Source organism: Mercenaria mercenaria, unplaced genomic scaffold, assembly GCF_021730395.1.
Source record: "Mercenaria mercenaria strain notata unplaced genomic scaffold, MADL_Memer_1 contig_672, whole genome shotgun sequence".
Taxonomy (NCBI): domain Eukaryota; kingdom Metazoa; phylum Mollusca; class Bivalvia; order Venerida; family Veneridae; genus Mercenaria; species Mercenaria mercenaria.
This window is the reverse complement of record NW_026463562.1, coordinates 20,739-34,617: the sequence shown is the minus strand read 5'-3', so window position 1 is coordinate 34,617 and position 13,879 is coordinate 20,739.

Below are 13,879 nucleotides of genomic sequence, written 5' to 3'. Positions count from 1 at the left end.
CATGTTTGTGACCTAGATATGTGTCTGGCTTCTGCAGATAAAGTGTATTATTCCTATGAGCACAACGAAAAATGTAACTTACGCTTGTTCAATGTAAAGCACAAACCAAATATTGCTTAAAGTTAATATTTCTTGTTATGAAAATTACAACAGTCTCTAAAACTGTAAAAAAGAGTGCCAGAATGTCACAATATACGCCCGTCATAGCATATTTCTTCATGTATTTAAAATCGAATTTTAATTCGAGGTTGTGTAGTAATTCTTACAAGACAGAGATTTCTATCGTATCATGATGAATTACCTCCATTTAAGTGATAATTGAGAAAAAGGTTGCAATTTAACTTATGTTCGGCGGTCGTCTGTAGCTATTATAAGAAGAAAATGAAACAAGTAATTGAGACAAAGGTTCTGAACATTGGTAGTCACTTAACAGTGTAGTGTATGCAAATTTCGAACCCGTTGAAATGTCAGCCATGTTCAGTTCTCCTATATATGCGGTGTTGATACATCCTTTATGAGGATGTGGATGCATCAAATATTGTGCAGATTACAGGCATGGCTATCTTCAGCGAAGGGAAGTTCAATTTGCATACACTGCACTCTGTTGCGGACTAATGCTCGTAAGACTAGAGCTCGTCAAGGTATGTACCACAAACAATTCAGGGTTTTTAAGAACCACATATGAATGTGGGAATTGTCAGTTCAGCATGAACTTTACGTCACATAATGACTTCCTCCGAGTTGAGGTGTGTTACAAGGATCTGATTATGACCCATTTACATTCGTCTTCTGTATTTTTTGGATTTCCAATATTGCTATTTTTATTTCGCAAGTCTATTTTTATTGGAACCAATTAGACGACTTGTTCGAATGTCAAAGAGTAAGAAAAACGTGCTGTCGGAATGTGGCTCGAACCCAGGACCCACGTTTACAGAGCTAGTGCCCTACCGACTGAGCTAATGGGCCATCTGACAATTTCATAATAAGAATTGTAAATATGAAAAAAATCAGGCTAAAAATATAAATTTACAAAATGTTGTAAGGTGAGCTCTGATTGGCCAGCGATAAGATCGTCAGAACGGGGTTATTAATAGCTCGTCTTCAGAGCCTAGGCGAAGCGTAAAAGGAGATGTACTTTAGTCAGATTGGGGTGTGTTACGACCGTCTTCTGTACTTCAACTGAATTAACTCCCTTTTAGGCAATGATTAGAAAAATATTGCAAAATATCTTCTGTTTGGCGGTCGTCTCTAGCTATTACAAAAAGAAAATGAAACATCTCATTGAGACAAAAATTCCCAACATTTATTCGCGGAAAGCCCTCACCTTAGGAGTGCTTTTAGATAACATGTATGACGTATGTGAAATATATGAAACAATATTGAAAACAAATGGCAAAAATATTTCCAATACCATGCAATTTTAATTTCGTCTCCTTCGGTCACGGGGCCGACCTTTTGAAAGTCTTGATTATATAGGAGCTTATTGGATTTAGATGCAATCACTCTTTGAGTAAGATTGGAAATGTTGACTTTTGGAAAATATAATTACGACAATATTTACGGCAAACTAAATGTTTGTTTATTTATTTTTATCAATCTGTCACCGGTCTGATTTTATTGGGAGATTTTCACTTGAAAATGAGCGAACTACGACGTGAACGCTACAAAACGAATTTCCCGCTATATGACTTCATCGGCATCAGTTGAAACAGTTCTGCAAGTGGTATGGGGCAATGATCCTATTTTAGACCTTAAATATCAACAATAGAAAATTCAATGTCTACAAATGTTGTTGGTATCAAGAAAGTAGCCTTATTTTATTCCATTGATTTTCTGACAGCTCTTTTTAGTTTCAATTAATGAAAGTGATACAAATATGATTATAACTTATTCTAAACAAGTATACCTGTGAGTAAACCCTATTGTGTTTCAATTATTTAGCGAAATTACATATGCATGATAATTATTTTCAACAGGAAATTTACTGAACCACAGATTGCACGTTCAAATTTTCAATTTGCACGCAGTTGGTAAAAAAGCTTTTATATGATAATAAGCGGGCTTTTAAAGTTTACTAGTTTAAAAATGAAAAATAAAGTGCATGCAGTACGAGCAACCCAAACCTGTTAGCCAAACAGACATAATTTATTATTCAAAAGAAAAGTATTTAAGGAACAAATACTTTACTTTTTATAACATTACGTCTATGTGACTTACATGTTTGAGTTGAATGTTCTTTCTGCTCGCACTTTATTTTTCATCTTTAGTTAATACATATACGATTACAATTTTGATAAATGATAAATAGAAAACTGTACGCCCTAACTGGAAGATTTTATCAAATTTTTGCTTTTCTCGGGACTGATGAATTATAATACAGCGATTTTTATATTGAAGGGTCCCGTAAAAGGTTCCATTCCCTATCGGCAAATAAGGCATTTAATCACAATTTTAGCAGTTAAAATCCCCAATTTTGAGGAAAAATTTATATTTTATGTCCAGTCCTTGAGTAACAAAATACTTTTCGAATGAGAGAAAATGTATATTTTCAATACCGAAAATTTTCCCCAAATTTTGAAAATTCGTGAGCCATTTATTCCCATTTTCCAGAACTTTTAAACTATATCTAACTTGACCCTTTCCCGAAAAAGTGAAAAGGTCGCTGAAATGATTAACATAATATTTATTTTAGTATTTAGGACATAAAAATGTGCTCATGAATTGCTCTTTGCTGCGTGAGTAAATAAATAACGGTGACTACCAAATACTTCATATTCAATATGCCTCAAACCAGAGTGGGAGCATATTATAAATAAGAATTAGGATATTAAAATTAACAATATAATGACGGCTAATCATACCTTTTTTACCACCAGTTACCTTATACACTGGTAATACAGTTCAAAATAGCTAATGTGCTTTTGAACAATTAACTGAAATAACATGATATTTAATTATAGAATAAACTTAAATTATATATTCAGTAAAGTTAATATGTAACATTTGATGAGGTTTTTAGCTCACCATTATCAGATGGTTGGCTAATCACTTCTGCATTCGTGGTCCGTCCGTCTTTCCATCCGTCCGTCCGTTGATATTTGTAAAGTAGCATTATCTAGTGGTTCTGTACCAAGTTTGTTCAAATTATTCCCCCTAGGGTCAAATATGACCCCGCCCCGGGGGTCACATGGTTCATATAGACTTACATAGGGAAAAACTTTCAGAATTTTCATGTCCATAACCTACTATTCAAAAATGGACCACATGTACAGTTTTGAGTGGCAAGATGAATCTTGACATGAGTTGAACTTGATCTTGACCTTGTGGCCTACTTTCACATTTCTGTAGCTACAGCCTTCAAACTTGGACCACATGCATAGGTTTGTGTACCAAAACAAACTTTGACCTTGACATTGACCTGGTGATCTACTTTCACTTTTTTGAAGGTACAGGCTTCAAATTTGGACCACATGCATAATTTTGTGTTCCAAAATGAAATTTGACCTTGATTTTGACCTAGTGACGTACTTTCACATTTTTCAAGCTATAAACTTCAAATTTTGACCACATGCATTGTTTTGTGTACAAAAATGAACTTTGATCTTGAGATTGACCTAGTGACCTACTTTCACATTTCTTAAGCCACAGGCTTCAAATTTGGACCACGTGCATATTTTTGTGTTCTGCATTGAAATTTGACGTTGATTTGTACCTAGTACCTACTTACACATTCTCAAGCTACAGCCTCCAAATTTGAAGCACATGCATAGTTCTTTTTACTAAAATGAACTATGACCTTGAACTCGATCTCATGACTTCATTTCACATTTCTCAAGCAACAGCTTTTAAATTTAGACCAAATGCAATGTGTTGTGTACTGAAATGAAATTTTACCTTGATTTTGACCTTCAGCTAGTCTTAAAATTTGGAACATTTAAAATTGCTTAATGGTGGGCGCCAAGATCACTCTGTAATCTCTTGTATTTATTCGAAGTTAATTTAGATAAAAAAAAATCAAGTGAAAGATGGCCAAAGGATATCTTTAAGTATTTCGATCTAAATTTAAACACAGTTTGGATGAAAGCTTGAAATGAAAGATTCTCTGGGTAAGAAAAAAAAAATACACTGGTAGCATAAGGTGTGATGCACATTTCATGAACAACCTGGGTCTGCTGTCACTGTGGCTGCATATAGTCCAGACTCATTCAAATTATTTGATTATTTTATTCACCAAATACATTGCACACTTTTTCATGAATTGCATATTTACTGAAAAGACTTTTTTAAGCTTTATTTAACTTGTGACTGGCGTTCCGCGTCATAGGTACTGCCTAATTTCATATAAGCCACTTAATAGCGAGCTCGAGAATCGAGAAATACGGTAACGCAAATATACTTTATAGGTTTGATGCCACTAAATGTAGTCTTACTTTAAAGTGAATAGGTTCACGCGAATTCTTTTGAGTAGTGAATAGTTTCCTTGTTACATATAAATGATGCATATATTTTTAGCTAAATCTGATATCTTTGAGCCCGCTTTGAGGCTTTGCCTTATTTCGTATTAGGGGATGAAAATCCCCGAGACGGTAACGTCCGTATATAGTTATTCGTCTTTGCTGTTTGTATATACTGATGCAATTTTTTTCGATGATTTCAGGTTCCGGTTTATGTACACTGAGCAGACTAGTTGTCTGCACGAACATCCGATCACTACGAATCAGTCAAAGAAATTCGCAAACTTTTCCAACATGATTATTTTACTTCGTTTTCGAAATGAGAACTGTACATTCAACTGAAAAACATTATTAAAACAGAAAAAAATGTAAAGGCCGTCAAAATTCTACGTGGAGTTTAAACAAACAAAAAATATCCTTAAGCCAGTGCGAGAAGGAATAAGGTCTGTAATTTGGTCGAAAATGTGCTTCCGTGGTGTAGTCGAAAGAAGTCTATAATAAATAGATCCTAATTTTCCAATTTTTTTTTGCGCAAATTCGTGCAGAATGAGTGCTTTAATCACACCTTTTCACTACTAGAATATATTATGCATCAAAATGAGACGGTTTTCATGTTCATACAACCCTCATGGCAAGTTTTGCAGATCGAAACCGGAAGTAGGTATTTACTGCGCGGACAAAAGCAAATACGCGCCATTTTTAGGGTAGCAGACCACAAATGACTGGCATTTCATTAGGAAGTATTCAACCCCCTATTTTCTTTTCATTTTTTCGTTAATTTGTGATAGAACTTTCATGAAAAATAGGTGTAGCAAAAAATAATGTCCTATAAAGATACGTTAAGACGACCAGAAGTTGTCGTTTTTTATATGAGACAAAGAAGGATTTGAATTACTGATCTTCAACCAGAACGATGTGAATGACGTTATCGTCACGGCTACCAGTAAATTTTGCAAAGTATTATATATGCTGTAAGAGGTATGATGACAATCAATGTAAACTTGACTGAAAGAGAGAATTTTCACTTTCTTTTGAGTGCTGAATATTTCTTTGTAAGTGGATATATAATAGATAAATACCTATGCTAGGCGGTGCCTAAAACCATATTAGGGGATGAAAATCCCTTAGACGGTAACGTCCGTATATTGCTAATTGTCTTTGTTGTCTGCATACACTGAGGCAATTTTTATGATGGTTCCGGTTCCGGTTAATGTACACATCGCAGACTGGGTGTCTGCATGAACATCCGAGCACCCTGAATCAGTCATAGAAATTCGTAAACCGTGCTAACATAGTTTGCTTTTATATGTTTTCGAAATAAAAACTGTATATGCAACTGGAAAAACATTTTTAAAACAGTAAGAAAGTTTAAAGCCGTCAAGTTTCTGCGTAGAAAGCAAGCAAACAAACACACATCCAAAAGTCAGTGCGAAAACGCGGTGAATAAGCGGATATATAAAAGATAAATCCCCATGCTAGTCGGTGCCTTTATTCTTATTATTGTAGCGTATGCAGATTTTGAACCTGCTGGGATGTCAGCTATGTTCAAGTCTCCTATATAAGCGATGAGGAAACATTTTTATGCGGATGAGGATGCATTGAATTGCGTAGGTTACCAGTAGGCCGGTTTAGGCGAAAGTGCCGTATTATCAGGGTTATGGAAAGTGCATACATTGCAATCCAGTACGGACTAATGTAAGTAAGATAATCTACATAAAAATCCCTCAAAACATTAAGAAGATCCGGACAATGTTTGAGTATCCCGCCCGCCCGCCTGCCCGCCCGCAAGAAGCGTTCCGTCTTTTAAACAGGCGTATAAAGTGTATTTAATGCAGTGGTACAGACTAATTATCTGATCCAGTGTATTGAAATCTTTCATTCAACTGTTAAGCTGTCTAGTATAACTCTTCCAAATGTAAAACAATATGAAACACGTTTCAAAAATGTACTAAAATGTATGATAGATATAACATTAACTTGTCTAAACCGAACAATTTCCATATCAGACTAAAAGTTCACAGACACTTGGGCTCAGGACCACCCCAGCCATCCCTCTCTCCACCGTCCCTGCCTTAGTTGAGCGAATAGACTTGAGCATTTTAACCTCTATTGAGAACAGATGACGGCAATAAAATGCAATTTGCAACAAATCAGCGTGTTTTAAAATCCATTCTTTTTTACCATTTATCATTAAAATAAGAATATTTGCAAAGTGACACTGACACTTGAAACACTTGAAACACTTGTTTGCCGCTTGGACCCCAGCTTTGTACTGAGCGTTTCATAGACCGGTGTAAAAATTAATACTATTACGACTATATTATACCGGATCACCACTTCCTATGATAAAAATCTAAGTTTGGTACCCGCATACGTTATGCGCAGTGCAAAGCAGGGATCTATCCGCAGGGAGGCGTTCCATACAAGTGAGATCGATCGATTTTGGTAGTTATTGATTTCTCGTCGGAACCCAAACGTGCTTTGTCAGGACCGATGTCATTTGACAGTATGATTACAGAATCTGATTACAGAATCGTCAATTAATACCAGGGATTCATAGGTAGGTGCTAATTTAAAAGCAAAATCGACTATCGTTTCAATGTTTCAAATCCAATTCATGGTAAAAATGCATTTTTAAAACACGCTTAAATGTTTCAAAATGCCTTTTTAAGATCGTCATCTATACTCAATGCATGTAAAAATGCTTAAACATATTCGTTAAATTTAAGCAGGGGTAGGGGAGAGTGGGGTGGGTAGGGGTGATCCTGACCGTAAGTGTCTGTGTAAAAGTTCAGTTCGGTTCAGAGGGATTTTTTTTTGAAAATTTTAGCACTAGACTATACAAGCAGTTTGTTGCATTACCTAGAAAGTTTTGATAAATTTAAAATGCAGATCCCACTTAAAAGCTCTGTCAGAATTAAATATTGCTGATAAAAGGCAAACGTAAAAAGCCAGATTGTCCCGATCCGGTACCGGTGTTGTTATGTATTAAGGGTTATTCATTAATATATGTTCGGTCTGAAAACAGTTGTTCCGATTATCAAATGGTGGGTATCTGGTTAACAGGCTAATTTTACTATAACGATAGGAGGTATAATTACATTTAAAAGGGTTTTCAAGGGTTCTTTACTTTCTTATTGCAAGTTGATAGGTTTACAAACTGTTGATATTCATTTTTTTCTTCAGCTATTTTTTTAAACATTCATTCTACCCATTTTACCTATTTATCTATTTTCTTCCTACTCAAAATATATATCTGATTAAAATGTTGTTAAGTTATTCAGATTCAAAGTTCTATAAAACCTCATGGAAATTAGTGACTGCGCAAACACGCACTTGTCTGATAGAAGTTCAACTTCTTGTACTCGTCCAGTGCTAGTCAAAATATTCCAAGAATGATTTTTTTCAGACTGTGATACGAGAGTATTTGCGTATTGTTTTATGTATGATATTTCGCATCATATGCAACTCTTCTTGATTGTTTAAGTTGAAATTTCATATTCTGTATGGCAGTTCTGTATGGCGAAAAAGTATGTTTCGTACAGCTACCTTCAACACATTGCCTGCTCTTTTTACACGTATTAACCGTTATTCCATTTTCACTATTTTTTCCATGCTCTTTTTCAAACTCAAAATAATGCTGTTCTATAAACATCTTTTTGAAGATGGTACACGACTTTTCCTAGAATTATTTTACACATAACATTCGTATCAAAAACACTTGAAATACTGCTACGGAATGCAGTGGTATGCACATTCCATAACACTGAGGATACGGAACCTTCGGTCTGTAACGTAAACTATACGATGCACCCATATCCTCGTAAAAGACGTTTTTTGACAGAGCATATATAAGAAACCTGAACATGGCTGACATTTAAACGGGTTCGAAATCCGTATACACTACACTATTAAGGGCTATCAATGTTGAGAACCTTTGTAATAATTACTTGTTTCATTTTCTTCATGTAATAGCTACAGAAGACCGCCAAACAAAGATATTTTCCAACCCTTCTCTTCATAACCCTTTAAAGGGAGGTAATTCATCTTAAGTATAAAAGACGATCGTACTAATACAAGTAAATTTCATCAGGTTACAGATAAAACCAACTGGGGTCTTTATAAGATTCATTATAAAATTCAAGTGTTCCTTATCCTTTTCAGGTCATAATAAAATCTAACAAATCAGTAAACACCTCTAGCATTAGCATTAAATTAATCGGAAACCTGTTAACACAGTGTACAAGTATATATCACATTTTAGGAAATACTAAACTAATTCGCGTTTCATTTTGTTGAAACCGCAATTTAGATAGTCTAATAGTAAATTACAGCGACTTAGGCGTGATTCATGTATTTGTACCCACACTTTTCTCATGTGAATATTGCGTCTCTAATCGTTTCTGTCACTGCTATTTGATGACACTTTAACAGTGTACATCTTGCTTTGACTTTTGAGAACTTACTATCAGTTTTGGTCTTCAGTTGTTGCCATGTGTGTTTTCCCCAGCATTTGGTGTACGCCCGAACCGTAATATTGTAATTTCTGTACGGGTGCAACCCTTCCACCGTTTTCTCAAACAGTGCTCTTCCATCAGCTATTGTTATGGAAATATTCTTAGCGCCTTTACAAAACTTGGGTTCTGAAAATCCAACCTCCTAAACCAAAGTAAAATTTAGTTCGTAAATCAATAAATGATACAATGAGTAGCATTCGCAATGAAACACTAAATGCAATGACATATCATCTGAATAATTATTTATAAAATTACACGTGTAATCAATGTATATCAGTATTTACAGCAAAGGAAAAACTTAAATTAATGTAATGGCATTTTATTGGTTTAGATAACATTTCAACTCGACATGAAAGATACTAAGTTTTCGGTGCGATTGGTTTAGTTTAAATATTTATCAACGCCAACATAATCAATTGATTACCATGATGACCCTATATTGCTCACCTGTTAACCTTGTCATTGGAATTATTATGATAAACATTCTGACCAAGTTTCATGATGATAGGATCATATTGTGGCCTCTGCAATGTTACAAACTATTCCTTTGATTGGAGTGGTGACCTAGTTTTAATGACCCCACATGAACCAGTTCAAACTTGGCCTAAAAATTATCAAGATAAACATTCTTCCTAAGTTTCAGGAAGATAGGATCATAAATGAGGCCTCTACAGTGTAAATAGATTTTTCCTTAGATTTGAGCGGCTGAACTAGGTTATGACCCCACATTACCAAGTTTCAAACTTGGCCTAGGAATCATTCTGACCAAGTTTCATAAAAATAGGGTCATAAATGTGACCTAAAGATAATTGATAAGCTTTTTCTTGAATTTGATTGGATGACCTAGTTCTTTACCCCATATAACCCAGTTTTTAACTTAGCCTAGAAATCATCAAGATAAACGTTCTGACCAAGTTTCAGGAAGATAGGGTCATAAATGTGGCATCTAGGCTGTTAACATATATTTTTCCTTTGCTTTGACCTGGTGACCTAGTTCTTGGCTCCACATGACGCAATGTCAACTTTGCCTGGATACCATCAATTTAGATATACAAGCTATGCAAGTTTGTATCAAATCAAAACATAAATGAAGTCTACTCTCAGCAAAGTTCCTAATCGGTCAGTTTAAATTGTGTCACTATTTTGACAATGATACAAGTATTCACATGATATTTCACATACCGACATTTGAATAGGTACTGCAGCTTATTATTTATTTATTTTTGGCGATTCATGACCAAAGTAACCGCATTAGACGTTTTGACCAATATTGAATATTTTGCTCGTGCGTGTGTCGGTAAGTGAAATTTCTTGTAACTACATGCATTATTAACGAAATAGCAATACAATATAAACTGACCGATAAGAAATTTTGTCGAGTGTATATGGGTGTATATGGCTCCAATGCCAAAATAGCAATTTTTTCAAAAGCAGTTGTAATTTAAAAAAAAAGTACTGTCAGCACTTTTTAAGATATTTGCAAAATTTACAAGTGCTGCGCAAGAACTGGTGTAAAGTATGATAATGACAAAATACAGGAAGGGCTGTATCCCGCATGATGTTGCCAATGTTATTTTGTTACCTGACATTCGTAGTTATCGTCATCTTTGCACATATCATGCTTGCATAAATATGTATACTTTGCTTTCAGGCAATGTTCAGGCTTGAACATATCAACAACAAGTAATTGATACTTCCGCACGATTCCATTAGGATTTGAAGGTTTACTCCAGGACACAGTTAGTGTTCTTTTATCAGTCTTTGTGTCTGATACTTCGACATCTTTTGGCGCTGAAATTGAACACAAAGTAATGGCAAACTAAACTGAGTATATCAGGAAGTGATCATTTCCTTCAAATTTATGTTTACAAGATTTAAAGAAACGGCATTATTGTTCCAAATGTTTCTGGAACAGCGAGAACTTAAACATAAACTTTCTAAATGCACCTAGAGAAAATGTGATAGGCGTAATATCAAGAGATAATCAACAATTATATGTGACAAATGCAAACACTGAAATGTTTCAATAAATACTTTTGATATTGTTTGACAGCTTTGTTCACATTAGAAGTAACCTTCGGTGGCTTACATTGGTTTCGATGCATTTTTTAAAAGTTGCAGCTTAATAGCAATTGAATCAAAAACATTGGACACAGTTGTACCCTAGAAAAGGAAATGTTATTTATATCACCATTTAAGACGTTTTGAAAGGGTTATAATGGTAATAATAATTTTAACTGAATGTATATCTTTTGAACAATACTCAATGCGCCTTTTATGGTCAATCTGAGAGATAACGTTATATCTATATTAAGAAAAGTTATTGTTTTCGTACTTTTCAATTTACATCGTTTTCATTAATTTTATAACTGTAGCATGTTAAACGGAATTCCCTCAACTGGGCTGAAATTGTTATTGTTTTAAATCATAGAATGTTAAAAGAATTGAAAAAATATCATGATTTTATTTCATAAATTTGCCTGACTGAGGTATGTTTCTTCTGCACTTCATTTCGGTAAATGGTAATCTTTCACTGTGTAAAGTCAAATTAAACTACCTTCAGTTGTCATTGTTAACGCCTAAATTATCTAAAAATAATAAGTACAAAAATGGAGACAACCTCATGACTGTTTATTTCTGTTAAAGGCATGTATTATTTTACCAGTAACATAAAAAAAATTCAGTTAATTTAGTTAGATTTAAATATGAAAAAAGTACAATTTTAAAAAAGGAGAAAATTTCGTATATGAAGGTTATTCACTATGTAAAGTAACGTTCAATTACCATCAGTTTAATCAAAGTAATTAGTTAAAATATTCAGAAAAGTATTGAGAAATAACTTTATCATACTTTTGGGCAGACTAATGGTTATTGTGCCGCTCAATACCTTTTACAGACAATCAGACAGGAAATATACCAAGTTAAATGATGTCCCTTCGGCTAAATACAATTAAAACATTTTGTATAAAAAGTGGTCATAGTTATCGAACTTGTTTTGTCGACTTGTTTATGAGCCTAAAGGTATATGTAAAGTTTCAATGAAATCTATCCACCGGTTTCATAGTTGTGTAAGAAAAACAATATTTTTGCCACATTCTCTAAGTGTGATAGCCATATTTCAAGTTCGAGACAGGCAATAGTTTTGATAAAATAAAACACAAAATTGTATAAATTTACTTGATATGTATACTTGCACTATGATTACGGGGCTGTATGATGATATATTGCAAGTATTGCAGAAAACTGCACTGAAGGGATATTTTCCAAGCAAAAAAGAAATAAGTTTGTCAACATAAAAGTCGGAATTATGGAAAATGGTATGTGAACTTACCTCATGATCCTTACAAACCTTTTCTGATGCAAGTTAAATGCAACAACTGGTTTTCGAGACGTTCAAAGAAATCAATAATTTACTACATTTTCTATGTAAAACAAAAGGCCTGAAATTGTTTGTTAAACTTTGTTCAGTTTTAGTTTATCAGAAATGTAAGACAGTTAACCTAACCTGTGTTTCTTGTTCTGTACCATTACTTACCTGCTCTCCGCAAGTAACTTTCAACATTTCTAAGTGAATCCGAGGGAAGAAAAGAAATAACTTTAGACACAATGACTTTTATCTTTAGACTTTTATTAAATCCAGGAGAACATACGCCTCGCGTATCAACGTTTTTGAAAACGATGTTATGATTGTAAAAATGATTTATGAGTGTGTCAGATCAGCTTAATGCCCCGACACGACACCTTCGTCAGAAGGCAAAATCAATAGAAAAAAATTGTTACATAATTCGTAAGAATGCTGTTTCTAAAGCATTAATGGCTTAAAAACGTTAACTATTTTGTAGTGTAGATTCTCATGTTAAAATTAATAAATCCAGTTAATATATACTTCCCCGAGAACCTGAGTTAAAGAATCTACGAAAGGAATCACCAAAGGATTTCTTGATAATGTTTCCGAATACGGACAATCAGTTGTTGCTCGAATAGTTGACATTTGTTATGCCAGTGAGGTGCAGTTATTACATGAAACTAACAATTCAAAGACTACAGTAATTCATCGCTTGGGATTGACATATCTCAATATTTAAAATTTATTTAAGTACACAGATTTACTCAAGTATTTCTCTCCTCTCTATTTAGATGGCTTCTGGGGGTCTTTTGAAATATGTCAGCCCAGGTAAGTATCTGTTACTAGATACGTGGTTTGTCATACAACAGCTATAGGTCATGTTGTCTGTTATCAACTGCGAGAATATTCTAACTGTCGTAATTCAGACTGGTGTGTCTTCTTAAGTTTAATAGCAATTTAGAAACACTTCTGTTACTAAGTATATCAAAACAGTAGTTTAGTCTGTTTCACTGATCTGTCTTATCGAATACGTTAATGTATGTATGTAGTATCTATCGCGTGGAAGAATCTAAACAGTAGTTATTTATCAATTTGAATGGAAATTTTCCCAAATGTATTTGGCAAAATTATAAAATATTTTATCATATGCAGTTCTGACTCTCTCTCTCTCTCTCTCTCTCTCTCTCTCTCTCTCTGCTCTTTGAGATATATTGCATATTTTGTGTTCAGTCCTTTGTCAGTTGGATGCTACACTTTTCCTCCTTGATCGTGTTTAACGAAAGAGGTGGACAACGCTATAATAGGTAGTTCTTAAAGCCCACTGGTACTGAGCTGCTCTGATATATTTCTGCTTTTCTGATTCGTCGAGTCCTAAATAATGTTCTGCTTTCTGCAACGGCATGGGGAACATGCACAAATGGTTTGTTAAAAGTTTTAAGAAGACCGATTGAAAGTATAGAACTCAACTAATCAAAATAATATAAGACTTGGTTTGATTAGTTTGTTCATGAGAGGTTTAGAAATTTTAAATATTCCTCACGCCCTTTAGCACCAGCTTGAGC